This window comes from Rattus norvegicus, chromosome 5 (assembly GCF_021556685.1).
Source record: "Rattus norvegicus strain SHRSP/BbbUtx chromosome 5, alternate assembly SHRSP_T2T, whole genome shotgun sequence".
Classification (NCBI taxonomy): domain Eukaryota; kingdom Metazoa; phylum Chordata; class Mammalia; order Rodentia; family Muridae; genus Rattus; species Rattus norvegicus.
The window spans coordinates 119,402,827-119,418,134 of NC_141538.1; the positions used below are offsets into that span (position 1 = coordinate 119,402,827).

The 15,308-nt window shown below is 41.8% G+C and overlaps 1 pseudogene; it reads right to left on the reverse strand.

The window, feature by feature from the left end:
• Positions 1-380: 380 nt before the first annotated feature.
• Positions 381-2,063, reverse strand: LOC148005932 (ubiquitin carboxyl-terminal hydrolase 15 pseudogene; annotated as a pseudogene).
• Between the last annotated feature and the right edge of the window lie 13,245 nt (positions 2,064-15,308).

A 15,308-nucleotide genomic window follows, 5' to 3' on the forward strand; every position in this document is an offset into this window, starting at 1 on the left:
CTTAGTTTCACCTTTGTATGCATTCCAGGGTCCAAGACTAGGACTGCACACAGTGATTCAGACTTTTTTTTTTTTGCAGCATAAGCAAATTTTATTATTTAAAATTGTTTCAAGATTCAGTAAAAATATAACAATATAAACATAAGTGAGAAAAACAATTATGATTTTGATTAAGCACTAAAATGAATATTTATAAAAGTCTATAATTTCCAAATTACTACTTGTTAAGATATCTATGATTCAAACTCACAGGCTTTTAATTTTTCCTATTGAAATTTCTACTTTTATTCGAAATTTTATCCATGTATTATGTTCAACTAAGCAGGGTTCAATATACACCTCTAAGTAATTAATGAATTTAAGAACCAACTCACAAGAAATTTAAACAATAACAACAATAACAACAAAACTTTACCTAATATAAAAAAAATAAAACCTCTTCCTGAAGGTGCATTTCCTTTAGAAGAAAACTTGCAATCAAGTAGCAAGGCTGTTCTGTTTTATAGATTTGTTATGTCAGCATGTAATAAATTACTCATTTAATTACAAATCATTATCTTAAAGTTTTTCAAAATTCAAATCTACGATCCCTCACCAGAGAATCTGAAATTCAGGGTTGTAGACAATTAAACGACCCTCCAGTTAGTTATCTGGCGGAGGGTAAGGTTGAATGGCTATGAAGCTGTCCATAGATCTCGTTCATCTTCCTTAGCACAGTAGTTGCAGAAGGAACCTCAGTGTGAATGTAGATGCTCTCTTTACACTACAGAAATAGTACAACTATAGACACATGGATTACTTCTCAGAGATCTGAAGTTTATGTATTGAAATATAAATAGGATTTTTTTTCATAATGTAAATCTTATCATTTTGAAAACATTTTCAACTCTATTTACCATCCAAAGCACTCAGTATTCCAGATACGATCTCTACTTATTCACTTAAACTCTAAAACATTTGTATAATAAAAATACTACTCTTGCCCTCTGACTGCCTTTCATAAAGAAGCATTTAAAAACCAGATACACATCACAAAAAACTCAAGAAAACATAAAATGCTTAAGGATCTTACTATATTAGACAATGCAACATTTATTTACACTGATTTATTCTAAAAGTGATTTGACGTTGAAGGCTTGAAATCTGTAACACATCAATCAAAGTGTAAGTATAAACTTAGAAAATGTCTCCAAGAGTGAACTACGAAAGATGAAGAATGCATGTGTTCTTGCAATTCAGTCAGCTTTGCTACACTGTGGACTTCGGCATCTGAAGGAGACCCAGCATCATGCAATAGACCACGAGGAGGAGGAGGAGGAAGAGGTGGAGGAAGAGGAGGAGGAGCACTTACTTAGGAGCAGAGGGACCCCTGGGCCACGTTCCGTCTTCATGTTTTTGTTCTATCACTAACACCTGTCCTTGGTATAGGCCGGCATCCTGGATGGTGCTGTCTGGCTTATTCAGTAGCTCAAATGTGTTACTCATATACTTGTTCCACAGTCTGGCCTCCTTTTCATCTGGAATATTGAAGATCTTTCTTATTTCCTTTTCAATTGTGTCTATTGTGTCAGCTTTGCTAAATCTCCGAGTTACAACATTATTCATGCTCCCATTCTCGCAGAGCTTCAGTTCTGTGAGGTAGACTTCCACTTTGCAGTGCTTTACAAACATGCCCTGTTCTACCACCTTTCTTGCTATTGGCTCTTGGCCTTCCATCAGCGAATACCAGCTGACAAGTTTATTCCAGTCGGCAACAGTATGTAATCCAACTCGTCCACAAGGTGTTCCTTAAGTGACTGAGCATCGCCATCTTTGAGAAGTCCAGAGTTATCGATTGGTCCAGGATAGACATTTTGATCTCCCATCTGGTATTTGTCCCAACTGTCGAAGCCAACATATTTTTTCCATTGTTTGAACCACCGACTATCTACTAGATACCAGGTGTTCCCTTTCCGGAGCGAGGTTTTGAGCAGCGTCGCGATGTCAGAAGGCTGGGTGTCCGGGTCCGCTGCTCCGCCTTCCGCCATCTTCTTCCACTAGCGGTAGCGGAGGCGGCAGCGACCGCCTGACTCAGACTTTTTGAGCAGGTCTTCCCACCTAATTATCCCAATTGAGAAGACTTCTCACCGGCATGTGTGGAAGTTAAGCCCATCTAAATCATCCCTCTCAAGTGTGCCAGGAGGCTTGTCTCCTAGGAGATTCCAAACCCCGTCAGACTGACAGTCAACACCGATGTCACAACCTTCCTATGTACAAATAGCAAACATGCTGTAAAAGAAACCATGGAACAATCCCATTCCCAACTGCAACAATGACAACAACCTATCTGGAGAGAGAGAATATCTTACGTCTGTATGGATGTGGCACCTGTCAATAATACATCTGATGGCCTGCGGCTAATAGAAGGTGGGATATCTGGGAGGCAGAAGGAATTCTGGGATAGAGCCAGGTGGGAGGTCGCCAGGAAGTGTGAGGAGATGGACACATGGCACCTGAGCACAGGTAATTAGTCACGTGGCAGAACGAAGGTTAGAATAATTGGGTTATTTAATTATGATCTGCCAGGATAGAACTTAGCTATATGGCCAAGGTATTTGTAAATATATTTTGAGTCTGAGTCTTAATTCTGGGAACACGAGACTGGGAGGTAGAACCTGACATAACCTCTACACACGTCACACAAAGAAACAAAATCTTGGACTATTCTTAGTCAAGAACCGAAAGACCTATGCTTCAAAATTTTCAAAATGCTAAAGAACGTAACTGAAGAAAGCACTAGAAGATTGGAACACCTCCTATGTTCATGGAGTGGAAGAATTAATATTGTAAAAATGATATTACTCCCCAAAGCAATCTATACAAAACCCTATGAAAATTCCAACGGCATTCTTCACAGAAATAGAAAAAACCTTAAAATTCATATAGAATCATAAAATACCATGGATATTCAAAGCAATCTTGGGCAAGGAGAATAATTCTGGAATGTCACCATACTGGATTTCAAACTCTATAAACCTTAAACTCTGAAGCTGCCAGAGGAAAGAGTCAGGGAAACATTTTAACAGACAAGTTGAAGGAGGGCTTTCTATGTAGAACTGTATAACTGACAAAGGAAAACTCATGAAATCAAAGAGCCTCTGCATAGGGAAGAAAACCAAGTAAAGACGCTGCCCACAGAATGGAGGAAACATTTTCTACTGAGAGGGGATTAACACCTAGAGTATATAAAGAACTCAGAAAACTAAACAATAATAAACCAAACAACCCAACTGATAGGTAGATGGACTAATGAAATAGAAAGTTCTCAAACAATGAATCAGAAACAGCCAATACACACACGAAAATACAGTCAACCCCACTAGCAACCAGAGAAATATAAACAGCAGATATTAGTAAAATCAGACCAAATGCTGGCAAGGATGTGGACAAAAGGGAAATCATAGATGATGATAGGGGGAATATAAACTAGTATAGGCAGTGTGGAAGTCAGTATGGAGGATCCTCAAAGGCTAAAATCAGATCTATCATATGAAACAGCTATACCACTCCTTTGTTTACTCAAAGGACTTCAGACCAACATATCACAGAGACAATTGCATATCAATGTTTACTGAAGGGTGCTGTTGTAAAAATATAAAAAAATAAAAGAAAGTATGGCTGTCTTTTACCAGCTCTAAGTCCAGCGCAGCAGTGCCCCAAGATATTCTTGGGGGCAGGGGAAAGGAAGAATGAAGCAAATGCTGTAGCCGATGTGTCCTGACTGGACCCAGCTGAAAGTCCTTGAGACCAGGAATCCAAGTAGGCACACACTGTAAAATACAACTCTCAAGATAAAAGTTTAGAATTGAGATTATCTTTGTGTTTGATTCTCCTGAATCAATTTTTTCAGGCGGTCTACCTCTATCAAATCTGATCAGTATGACTCTGTGAGGTTTCCAGAGTCTAGTCACACTTTTTAAAAGCACAAAGACAAAATCTTTCTCCCAAAATACTGTGTTCCTTAGTCTGTAACCAGAAAAGCTTGTATCTTGCACTCTCTCCCAGAGTATAATATAACCATAACACTCACAGTCATACCCATTATGAAGATTAAACAATTTTAAAAGGGAAGTAAGCTAAACAATGAGCCTGATAGGCTTTTGTACTTTGTGATATTAGGAAATTAACCCAAAATTCCCATGGAGCCCATATTAAGAGAATCCAAGCTTCCTATTGTGGTAACTAGCAAAAACAAGCACAAACCCTTGCTAGCCGGCATCAACGAACCATATGGCCTTTAGCGGGGTAATTCATAAAACAAACCAAATACCTTCTATCAATTCCAATATCAATAAGCAATATATCAAACCAGGACTTTAGCCCAAAATATACCTATCTGTTAAGCTCTCTACCTGGAGCCACAGATTTTTCTTTAACCTTAATAACTTGTAAATATCACAATACTCTACTTGGAGTCAGTGACTAATTTTTCCCTATCTAAATTCCGAACCATGGATGAAAATCCCCACATGATTCGGGTAATCTCTGTACTCTCCTTAAAACAAACTTAAACACCTTCTATCAATTCTAAAACCAATGAGCAACTTAAAACTCAAGACTTTAGCCCAAAATCTATCCATCTGTTAAGCTCTCTACCCGGAGCCACAGATTTTTATTTAACCTTAATAACTTCTACAATATATGTCTACATTCACTCTGCCTGGTGTTACAGAAAGGGTGGTTTTTCAGATAGTGTACGATCTCAAACCAGGATATAAATCAGGTATAGAATTATAGTCTTTTAGGATAGGTGACAAGGTGCTTTAGGTAATGGACAAAATTGATGGACTGGGTATTGAGTGTATCATATGTTTTATAAATTGTAGAATGGTAATAATTGTACTCAATTTGTATATAAGTGAAAAGGCCTTTTAACTGGACAAAAAGGGGGAAATGTTGTGGTTTGCCCTGGAGTTATCTGTATTTCGATGCGAATTCTGCTGCCCCAAGGACAGCTACCTAGTCATGTACTCAGGACTCAGGTGACTTGACCAGAACCTTCTCCCCCTTGAATTTGTAAAATACAGGTGAAGGGCAGATACAAGATAGAAGGAGGCCTGTCATTGGATGAGAAGGAAGGATGGGCAGGAGAGAAGTTTGAAGGAAGAGGAGGAGACTGAAACGGAAAGGAAGAAGAGACAGGAGGGACAGGGAGAGAAGCCGTGGCAGGAGAATATGGTGGGTGACGTTAAGATTCCATGCTGTACCTTTACAGGTTGTTACAAATGTTTTTTTTTTTTTCATTTTCTTTTTTATTAACTTGAGTATTTCTTATTTACATTTCGAGTGTTATTCCCTTTCCCGGTTTCCGGGCAAACATCCCCCTAATCCCTCCCCCTCCCCTTCTTTATGGGTGTTCCCCTCCCCACCCTCCCCCCATTGCCGCCCTCCCCCCAACAATCTAGTTCACTGTGGGTTCAGTCTTAGCAGGACCCAGGGCTTCCCCTTCCACTGGTGCTCTTACTAGGATATTCATTGCTACCTATGAGGTCAGAGTCCAGGGTCAGTCCATGCATAGTCTTTAGGTAGTGGCTTAGTCCCTGAAAGCTCTGGTTGCTTAGCATTGTTGTACATAAGGGGTCTCGAGCCCCTTTAAGCTCTTCCAGTTCTTTCTCTGATTCCTTCAATGGGGGTCCTATTCTCAGTTCAGTGGTTTGCTGCTGGCATTCGCCTCTGTATTTGCTGTGTTCTGGCTGTGTCTCTCAGGAGAGATCTACATCCGGTTCCTGTCAGCCTGCACTTCTTTGCTTCATCCATCTTGTCTAATTGGATGGCGTTACAAATGTTTTTAAGGGATGGATGTGTTTGGGCTTTGTATGTTCAAGTGGGCAATTATATCTTATCAATTGGGTCAAAGTTAATGTCTTGTGTGTTCTTTCATGTGTAGATTTAAGTGTAATGGAGTGTGGGGCGGCTGTCTGGGCTATCACAGAGTTGGGATGTGTGTTTCTGACATGGAAACCTGCCTTGGGAACTAGATAGGTAGAGAGATTGCTGCCAGGCTCAGAGAGAGGCCTTCGGCAGTGTGATATGGGATGGAGCAGAGCGGGTGAGAGGCTTTGCTGACTGAGAATTAAGACATCCAGCAGACATCTTGGAGCACTGTGGTGTGAACCTAGCGAGGTAAAAGACAGCCTTACTTTTTTATTTTTTATATTTTACAATAACAAAATGGAACAAAAGAAGGGAGGGATTTGGGGGGGAGGAGAATAAACCCAACATACAAAACATATTTGGATGAAACTCTCCACGTGTGACATAGTTCCATTTATAATGAATATAAGCAATGAAAATTTATGAAACAAATAAACAGTAATAGCAACAGAAAAGAGACTTTGAATTTATACACAAAGAACTCAACAACTCTCTGCTAGGGCTGAGTACAGTGAGAAATCGCCATGTGAAGATGCTGTAATGAACTGCATTCTCAGTAAGGCCTTCCTTTGCTGGAATATTATTTTCTTCAGGTTATAGCTTTTTCTTATTGATCTGACAGCCTTCAGATTTCCAGCAGTGAGTCTAGTGGCCCACCCAAGTGAAATGTGGTCAAAGGAAAGATAGACAAGAAAGGCTCACAAGAGGATTGAATTGGCTATTTAAATGGAGACAGAGTCTTCAAGGGAAACAGTGGAGATAAAAAAGAAGCCAAAAAACAATTGTGAGCATGTAGAGAGACCCTAATTTGAGAAATTAACATAGTGCAAATAGTTTGGTCTTGGAAGAGAGATATAATTTTTACTGGCATCAACCGGAGAGAATCTAGACTCATCGGGGAGAATGATTTCTGGGCATGCCTGTTGGGGAATTATCTTGGAAGACCCATCCACTGTGGGTAGAACCATTCTCTGAGCTGTATTTTAAAAAGAGAAAATAAACTAAAGACCAGCTTGAATTGTCCCTCTCAGTTTGCCAAATACAGGTGCAACATGACCAACTGCTTCAAGCTCCTGCTTCCCTGACTCCCCTGTCATGCTGAACTTGAATGTGAGCTAAAATATACCTTTTCTCCTTTACTTTGCTTTAGTCAGTATTTTATAATAGCCATAGACAAAGAAATGAAGACAAGAGGAGTGTAGTTCACTGGACTGAATAAATGGGAATAAACCTAGGACTTGGGTCTGCTGCCATACAGAGCAGTTAGCACAGGGTACAGGGGTGCGTTTAGAAAGACGATTCCTGTGAGCACTGGAGAGGAAGGATCAGAGTGGGAATCCTGAAATAGAAAGAGCCAAGTGAAGACTAGACTAATGCTGTGAAGACAGGTCCCAAAGACTTTCGTGATGCCTGCTTTGTGATATAGAATCTCGATCCTGAAGTTATCTTGCTAGATATCTAGAATGTCTGAACAAAGTCATCCATGCAAAGGTACAAGATGAGGAAAGGTGTCTGCTTTGGCCTTGGTTTAGGGGAAGGCTTTTTTTTTTTAAATATAATAGTTTTATTGAGTCTTTGAGAATTTAAAATTCATATGCAATGTATTTTAATCACACACCTCCACTTCTCCCCCTAACTCCTCCTAGATGCTCTGTGTCCTTTTTAAAAAAGTAACCTACTGAATGCATTTCATGCTGCCCAGACATTTCAGTGTGGAGCCATCCGAGGGGTGTGGTTACTCAACCGGGAATGTACATGTTACCGCAGTGTGTAGACAGCCATTTATTGTGAGTAAGCTTCAAAAATGTCTGAAACTCCTTTTGCTCTATCATATTTTCTCCCCTTGGTGGTGTCCTACTTTTCCAAGCAGACTGGAGTTAAGTTTGTGTTGCTTAAACGTTTGGAATGTTTGTTTAAAATACCCGTGAAAGATCATAATCACTCTCTAGGAAGGAGGAGACAGTGCTGCGCTCCTGTCCGACGATCTCAAACTCATAGAAGACTAGACTGTTAAAGTGCCAACCCCAAATCAAGGCTATGGGTTTTTATTATGGCCTGGGTCTGCTTTGCCTCTGTGAGAGCGTTTTGATTATGCAGACGTATTATTTCTCAACATTTTATGTTCTTTCTCTTGCAATTGTTGAAATGCTGACGAGACATAAAACACTGTCCAGAAGATCTTTGCGCTCTGTGCGAAGCCTGGCTTATTTCTGCAGTTTATGGGCCCCTGACTTGGAATTACTTTGTTTAAAAGATGCAAGGCTGGAAAGAGCCCCAGTGTAGCTGACCAAACCCCAGAGTCCTTTGAAACACCGTCCATGGAGAGTGGCCTTCTCTGCCTTCTGCTCAAAGATCTGCAGCTTGATTTGTAAGTTAGAAAGGTGTAAGAAATGACATTTAAGGTTAGGGGGAATTCAGTAAGAGTAGCTCCATTTATAATAAGGTGGCTGGGACCTTCTGCTCTACCCATGCAGAAATAGTGAGTAGGCCAAAATAAAAAGAGAGGAAGGAAGGAAGGAAGGGAGGGAGGAAGGAAGGAAGGAAGGAGGAAAAGAAGGCTCTTAAAGTGCTGGGTTTGGCCTCTGTCAAGTCCTGTCTTAGGGTTTCTATCGATGTGAAGAGACACCATATCCACAGGAACTTCTTTTTAAAAACAAAACAAAACTTTTTATTGATTCTTCATGAATTTCACATGATGCACCCCAATCCCACTCATCTCTCTGCCCTTGTAACTTCCCTCCCCAAAGAACACAAAAATAAAGAGAAATAAAACAACAAAATCTCACAGTGGAAGCTGAGGTGTGTCACAGTGTGTCACACACTATACTCTTTCGCCCAAACAGATTTACTTGCAAATGTTCATTGCAATGAATCACTCACTGGTCTGCTTTGAGGCCTCCGGTTTCTGCTACATTATCAATACTGGACCGTCATGAAGACTCCTCTTGGATATCCAGTATCATGACGATACTGCAGCTTTGGTTCTGTAGGACTGGTACCTTCACGCACTCTAGCGGTTCACAGGTGGGGTAGGTGTTGGGATGGGCCAGCTCAAAGCCCTGGATATGGCTCTACACTGTAGCTAAGTAGGTCATCCTACCAGCTTTCCTGAGCCTGCAGCTGTGCTGCCAGGGCCAGCTCTCCCATGCTCACACCTCCAGAGCCAGGTCTCCAGCAATTCCTCAGCGAGGGACAGATCCAGCTCACCCAAGTGCTGAAGCCACAACAAGGGGCAGGGCCATCCCCACCCCCCTGTTCTCATGCCCTGAGGTTGGCTGTCCCATGCCCAATTGCACACCCACATCACTGGGGGAGGAGGGCCAGCCCTCCCACAGCCATGCCAACAGGGTCAGTTCTCCCGTGCTGCTCAGGCAGGAGGCAGGGCCAGCTCTCCCTTGCTCATGCCCTCTGGACAGCTCTAGCAAGTGCTACAGTGAGGAGTGGGCCAGCTCTTCACAGCCCTTCTATATCAACATGGTCCCAGGAGGCAGCCCAGACGAGTGAAATCTGCATGGACTTGAGTGGTAACATGGACCACAGACATCAACACAGACCTCTGCTACTGCAAGGCACGGACTCAGACATGGCCCTTGGAGGCAACAGCACTGCCTGGAACATTACCATGGCCTCAAGTGGCAGTGCAGGCTACTCACATTATGAGGCGGTTTCTCTCCACCCTCATGTCTCACATTCCACTTCTCTTCATAGCATGGTTTCATGCTGCACATGTGGTGGGGGCCTCTTCACAGTAAGTCCTAAAGGTAAACATTTCATTGGGTCTGGCTTACAGTTCAGAGGTTTAGTCCATTATTGCCATGGCAGAAAACAGGGTGGCGGGCAGGCAGACAAGGTGCTGGGAGGTAGCTGAGAGTTCTACATCTGAATCCGCTCACAGGAGAAGAGACTGTGTGCCACACTGGACGTAGCTTGAGCATAGGCTAGACCTTAAAGCCCACTCCCATGGTGATACACTTTCTCCAACAAGGCCACACCTACTCCAACAAGGTCACAGGTCCTAATAGTGCCACTCCCTATTGGCCTAGCATTCAAACACATGTGTCTATGGGGGCCATTTCTATTCAACCCACCACAGATCTCTCAGCATTTGATGGCAGTTAGGTGGTGCTTTCTAGTGTTAAGGCTGTCATGTAACCTTCTAGTACCAGGACATTTAGTTCCTCAAATGTTCTAGCTCTTATCTAGATCCAAGACAGCCAGAGCCTCAGACCTATGTGCGTTACAGCTCTTGGGTAGATCTAGGAGGCTGAGAGTCCTCAGCTCTTGACTCCAGCTGGTTTGGGGGTTCCTCAGCCCCAATCACTGGCCACTGTTATAGATATTGGCCTGAGTGTCTAGACCAGTGATTTTCAACCTATGGTTCATGATCCCTTTGGGGGTTAAATGAGCCTTTCATAGGAGTCACATATCAGATATTTACATTAAATTCATAACAGTAGTAAAATTATGTAGTAAAAGTTATGAAGTAGCAACATAATAATTTTATGGTTGGGGGGGTCACTGTAACATGAGGAAGTATATTAAAGAATCACAGCATTAAGGATGTTGAGAATTACTGTTCTAGACCATTGACGCTGAAGATCTGACAGCTCTCTAGAGTTCTTCTAGCAATTTTTCTTCTCTGCATCATCTATTCTCTAGCCTCTGCTGTCTGGCTTCTCTTGTCATCTCCTCTGCTCTCCTCCCATCTTGGATGTCTGAGACTGTTCAGCTGCTGCTGCTCCAACTATTGGGCAGCCATCTATGCTGCCATGTTTAGACCTTGGCCTAACATCTCTTCTCTTATGATGCTTCCTTTCTGTTTCAAGATCATTACCGAACATGGGCTGGAGGTAGAGCCAATTGAAAGAAGTCTTTGTGGCGGGACCTAATATTGCAATTCCAGAGGGAGTTCACCAGCTGACTCTCGGAGTAAACCTGGGTAGCCTGCTGGTGTCCAAGGAGGGCTGTTTGGACCAATCACAGCATACCTCACAGGCAAACTGAGGTTTGGTTTTGCACCAACTGTAGCCGTGACTCTTCAGTACTCATCATCTGTTAGTCTCCTTTGTCCTGTGTGACAATGATTGCAATGTCATCTAGAGTTCACAAAGGCTTTTGAAACAAGATGTCTGCATGAGAGGTATAACGCACATAGGTCTGAGGCTCTGGCTGTGTTGGATCTAGTTAAGAGCTGGAACATTTGAGGAACTAAAGGTCCTGGTACTAGACGCTTGCACGACAGCCTTAACACTAGAAGACACAGCCTGCCGCTGTTCTTGCCAGCTTGGTGATTGGGGCTGCACCTTCAGCAGCTGCATCACTGTGTGGTTTTCTCAAGGCCTCTGTGGTGTGTTCACAACCGGCAGTGCTGCCTCTTGACTGGTAATCCTTTTGCTCCAAGCAGCCAGGGCAGTCAAGGGAGACTCCGATGCTTCCAATTTGGAAGCCAAGTTGTCCTAACCCCAGAGTCTTTTCTCATCACAGGAAAATAAGCATTAGAAGGAATGCTTACAATAAGAAGCTAGGAACCTGGGCTGGAGAGATGGCTCAGCGGTTAAGAGCACTGACTGCTCTTCCAGAGGTCCTGAGTTCAAATCCTAGCAACTACATGGTGGCTCACAACCAACTGTAATGAGATCTGATGCCCTTTTCTGGTGTGTCTGCAGACAGCTACAGGGTAATTATATACAATAAATAAATAAATAAATAAATAAATAAATAAATAAATAAACCTTTAAAAAAAACCCATCCTTTTTTAAATTTAACTTAATTTTTTTTATTTATTCACTTTACATCCTGCTCACTGACCCCCTCCTGGTGACCCCCTCCCACTATCCTTCTCCTATCCCACATCTCCTGAGCAGGTGGGGGGACCCCTGGGTATCCCCCAACCCCGGCACTTCAAGTCTCTGCGAGGCCAGGCGCTTTCTCTCCCAACTGAGGCCAGGCATTTTCTCTCCTACTGAGGCCAGACAAGGCAGCCCAGCTAGAAGAACATATCCCACGTACAGGTGAGAACCCACCATTTTAACAATGATTTCAACTGATGTTTATTAGAACTTAACTGAGGGAGAGTTTCTCCCATCTGCCACACTTCCTTACAAATTGGAATGTAAGCACACAGGACTGTGCAAAGATCTTCAGCAACAGGTCGAAGCCCCTTTCAGTAAGGCAATTGCTTTTACTTCTTCCAGAATCCCATTGCCTGCCATCCCTGTCTATCCCAGGAGGATTGTGAGGATGAGGATCTGGAAGGTTTATTGTTCCCACTGAAAAGGCCTTAAGCTAAGGACATACTCAGTCTAGGTATGCTGGTTTGTGAGAGCTGAGAAAATACTCTGGTACATTAGCCAGTCTTTCCACCACAGGGCCAAGTGCCTGAGAGAAACAGTGTGGGAGAGGAGCGGTTCGGGTGCAGTTCGGGTGGACTCATAGTGTCACTGGTGTTAGTCCCTGGCTGCCTGATTCTATTATTTTGAACCTGAGCTGAAGAAGAATATCACATTAGTGGAGGCATTACATGCTTGTCTTGTGGTGGCCAGGAAGCAGAGACTCAGAACAAGTCCACTCCAGCAGACTTCTTCCCTCCTGCTTTTGTTTTACCCCAGACCATTGGATGGTACTGCCCACATTAAGGGGTGATTCTTGCCCCCTCAGCTGCTACCCCACGTTTCAGTCATTACTGCAAATATCCTCATAGAATCGCCCAGAAGTGTCCTTTACTAACCTTCTAGGTTTCTTTAGAGATTAACCATTATCCCTGGGTAAACAAAGGCTGTCGCGTGCCTGGAGAGATGGCTCAGCAGCTAAAGAGCACTGGCTGCTCTTCCGGAGGTTTAATTCCCAGCACCACATGACAACTCCCAGCCATCTGTAACTCTAGCTCCAAGGCATCTGAAGCCCTCTTCTGGCCTTTGTGGGCATATACGTAGTATACATACACATACATGCAGGCAAACACTCAGACATATACAAATAACTGTTTTTAAAGGAGTTAAAACTCATAAATTAATGCTTACAGAATTGCCAATTAATAAATATTAGAAATTAGTTTACCACAACTAATTTGGGGCAATCTTAGACATGCGTGTACAGTCAACTCAGGGAAGAGGACACACCAAGAAGTCCCAGTGGTTTGGAGTTTTTAACATATAAGGAACAATAAACATTTGTAAAGAGATCTGGAATTTTAAAGTTCAGCCGAAGACTGGAGAGATGGCCCAGGGGTTAAGAGCACTTGCTGTTCTTGCAGAGGACCTGGGTTCAGTTCCCAGAACCACATGGTGGCTCACTACCATCTGCAACTCCAGGTCTAGGGCATCAGACTCCCTTTTCTGTCCTCCAGGGATAGCAGGCACATGCGTGTTGCACTTACACATGTAGGCAACATATCCACACACATTAAATAATAATAAAAAGTCCAGCCCAATGTCTTTCAGGAAACTGGACTACTTTGCCTCCCATGTTTGCCCTTTCTATTTCAACTGACTGAAAGAGGTTCAAGAGCAGTCAAGAGATGACTGAAGTTACTTTTAACCTTGTTTTCATTTTGAGGATCTTACTATAGTGCCCAGGTTGACCTTGAACTCATTTGGTAGCCCAGGTAGGCTCTTCTCTTTTTTCCCCCTTTTAAGAGATTCATTTATTTTATGTATATAAGTGCTTTATCTGAGTGCGCACCTTCATGCCATCAGATTCCATTACAGATGTGGGTGCTGGGAGCTGAACTCAGGACCTCAGAAAGAACAGCCAGCGCTCTTAATTGCTGAGCCATCTCTCCAGCAACAGAAGTTATCGTACATTTTGTTGCAAAATGATGAGAAAATGTAAAACTCATAATTATAAGCGAATTTTAACATCAGTTAGTAAACTACATTTACAGACAAATAATTGAAACAGTATGACCTCAAAGCCATGCAATTTATGCAAGTGTTTTGGAAATGAATTGAGCTTAAAGATGTATTTGAATGCCTCCAGATCTCAAAAATAACCATGTAGAAGCAGCCAAATAAAATCCTTAATTGAAAACATAAATCTTCCATAGATAAAGGCATAAAAGTTTATGATGCCCATTCAAAACAATGAATACATAAAAATATTGTGTGAAAATCTAAAGCTGTAGTTTTTTCTATATTTCAGTAAATATTGTTGTGATAAATCAATAAATATGAAGTGATTGTTGTGGATTAAATTGCTTTAACAAATCATTGTGGTTTTCAGCATACTCTTAACAAAGAGAAAATATGTTAAAAAATAACATATACACAAAAGTTAGGGTGTAATTATGAAATGACTTTATTCCAGCATGCATATATACATATATGTATATATATATATTTCCGTATACACATTCACATGGTAATGTGTTCAGAATTCTCTTATGCCTCCTAAGTAAGCACAAAGGTCTTACCTTGATCCCAAAGACTGTGCTTTTGAAATCAGAATAATATATTTTTTTTTAATTTTTGACAGGTGGGGTGGGGTGGTTGATATTTCTATTAGTTTTAGTCTACATTTTATAAATCCAAATCTCAGAACTTTATATGAAGAAGTTAGGTTTAGTGGCATTAGAAAGAAAATCTGAGACTGAAGAAAATGGCTTAGTGGTTAAGCACACTGGCTGCTCTTCCAGTGAGCTCAGGCTCGATTCCCATGGTTCCACTGTGTCGGTCCACAACCACCAGTTCACAAGCTCCAGTTCTAAAGGATCCAATGCTCTCGACTGTCATTAGTGGGCACCAAACTGGTACACAGACATATATGCATACAAAACAGTCATACACATAAAATCAAAAGGTAAAAATGAGAGGAAAATCTACTGTAAAAGTAAGCTTTCGAGAATAGTCCAGAATTGCTTTTAATCCCTCACTCAGGAGGCAACGGCAGGCAGATTTCTGAGTTCGAGGCCAGCCTGGTCTACAGAGATAGTTCCAGGACAGCCAGGCTACTGTACAAGAAGACCCTGTCTCAAAAAACCCAAACCAAACAAACAAAAAGAATATATGTTAATTAAAACATTTTGTTACTGTATGTGTACATGCGTGTGGAGGTCAGAGGACACACTGTAGGAGTTGGTCCTCTCCTTCTATCATGTGGGCTCCAGGTTCCAGGTCTTCACTTTTGCTAGCAAGCGCCTTTATCAACTGAATCATCTTGCCATCACTAACCATTAATTTTAAAAATTAATGTGATCTTTAATTGAAATTGTAATTAATTAAATGTAACGTTACGATTAAATGTCATTAAATGCAATTAAAAATGTTAAGTCTATGGCTCAATCTTCAGAGAAAATGTGAAATTGGATGCACAAACACGGTTTGTTTAATATTTTGCCATGGTGAAAAGCTGACGCAGCGCCCCTGCTCTGTGACTGTATTGAACTATTTAAGGTAAAC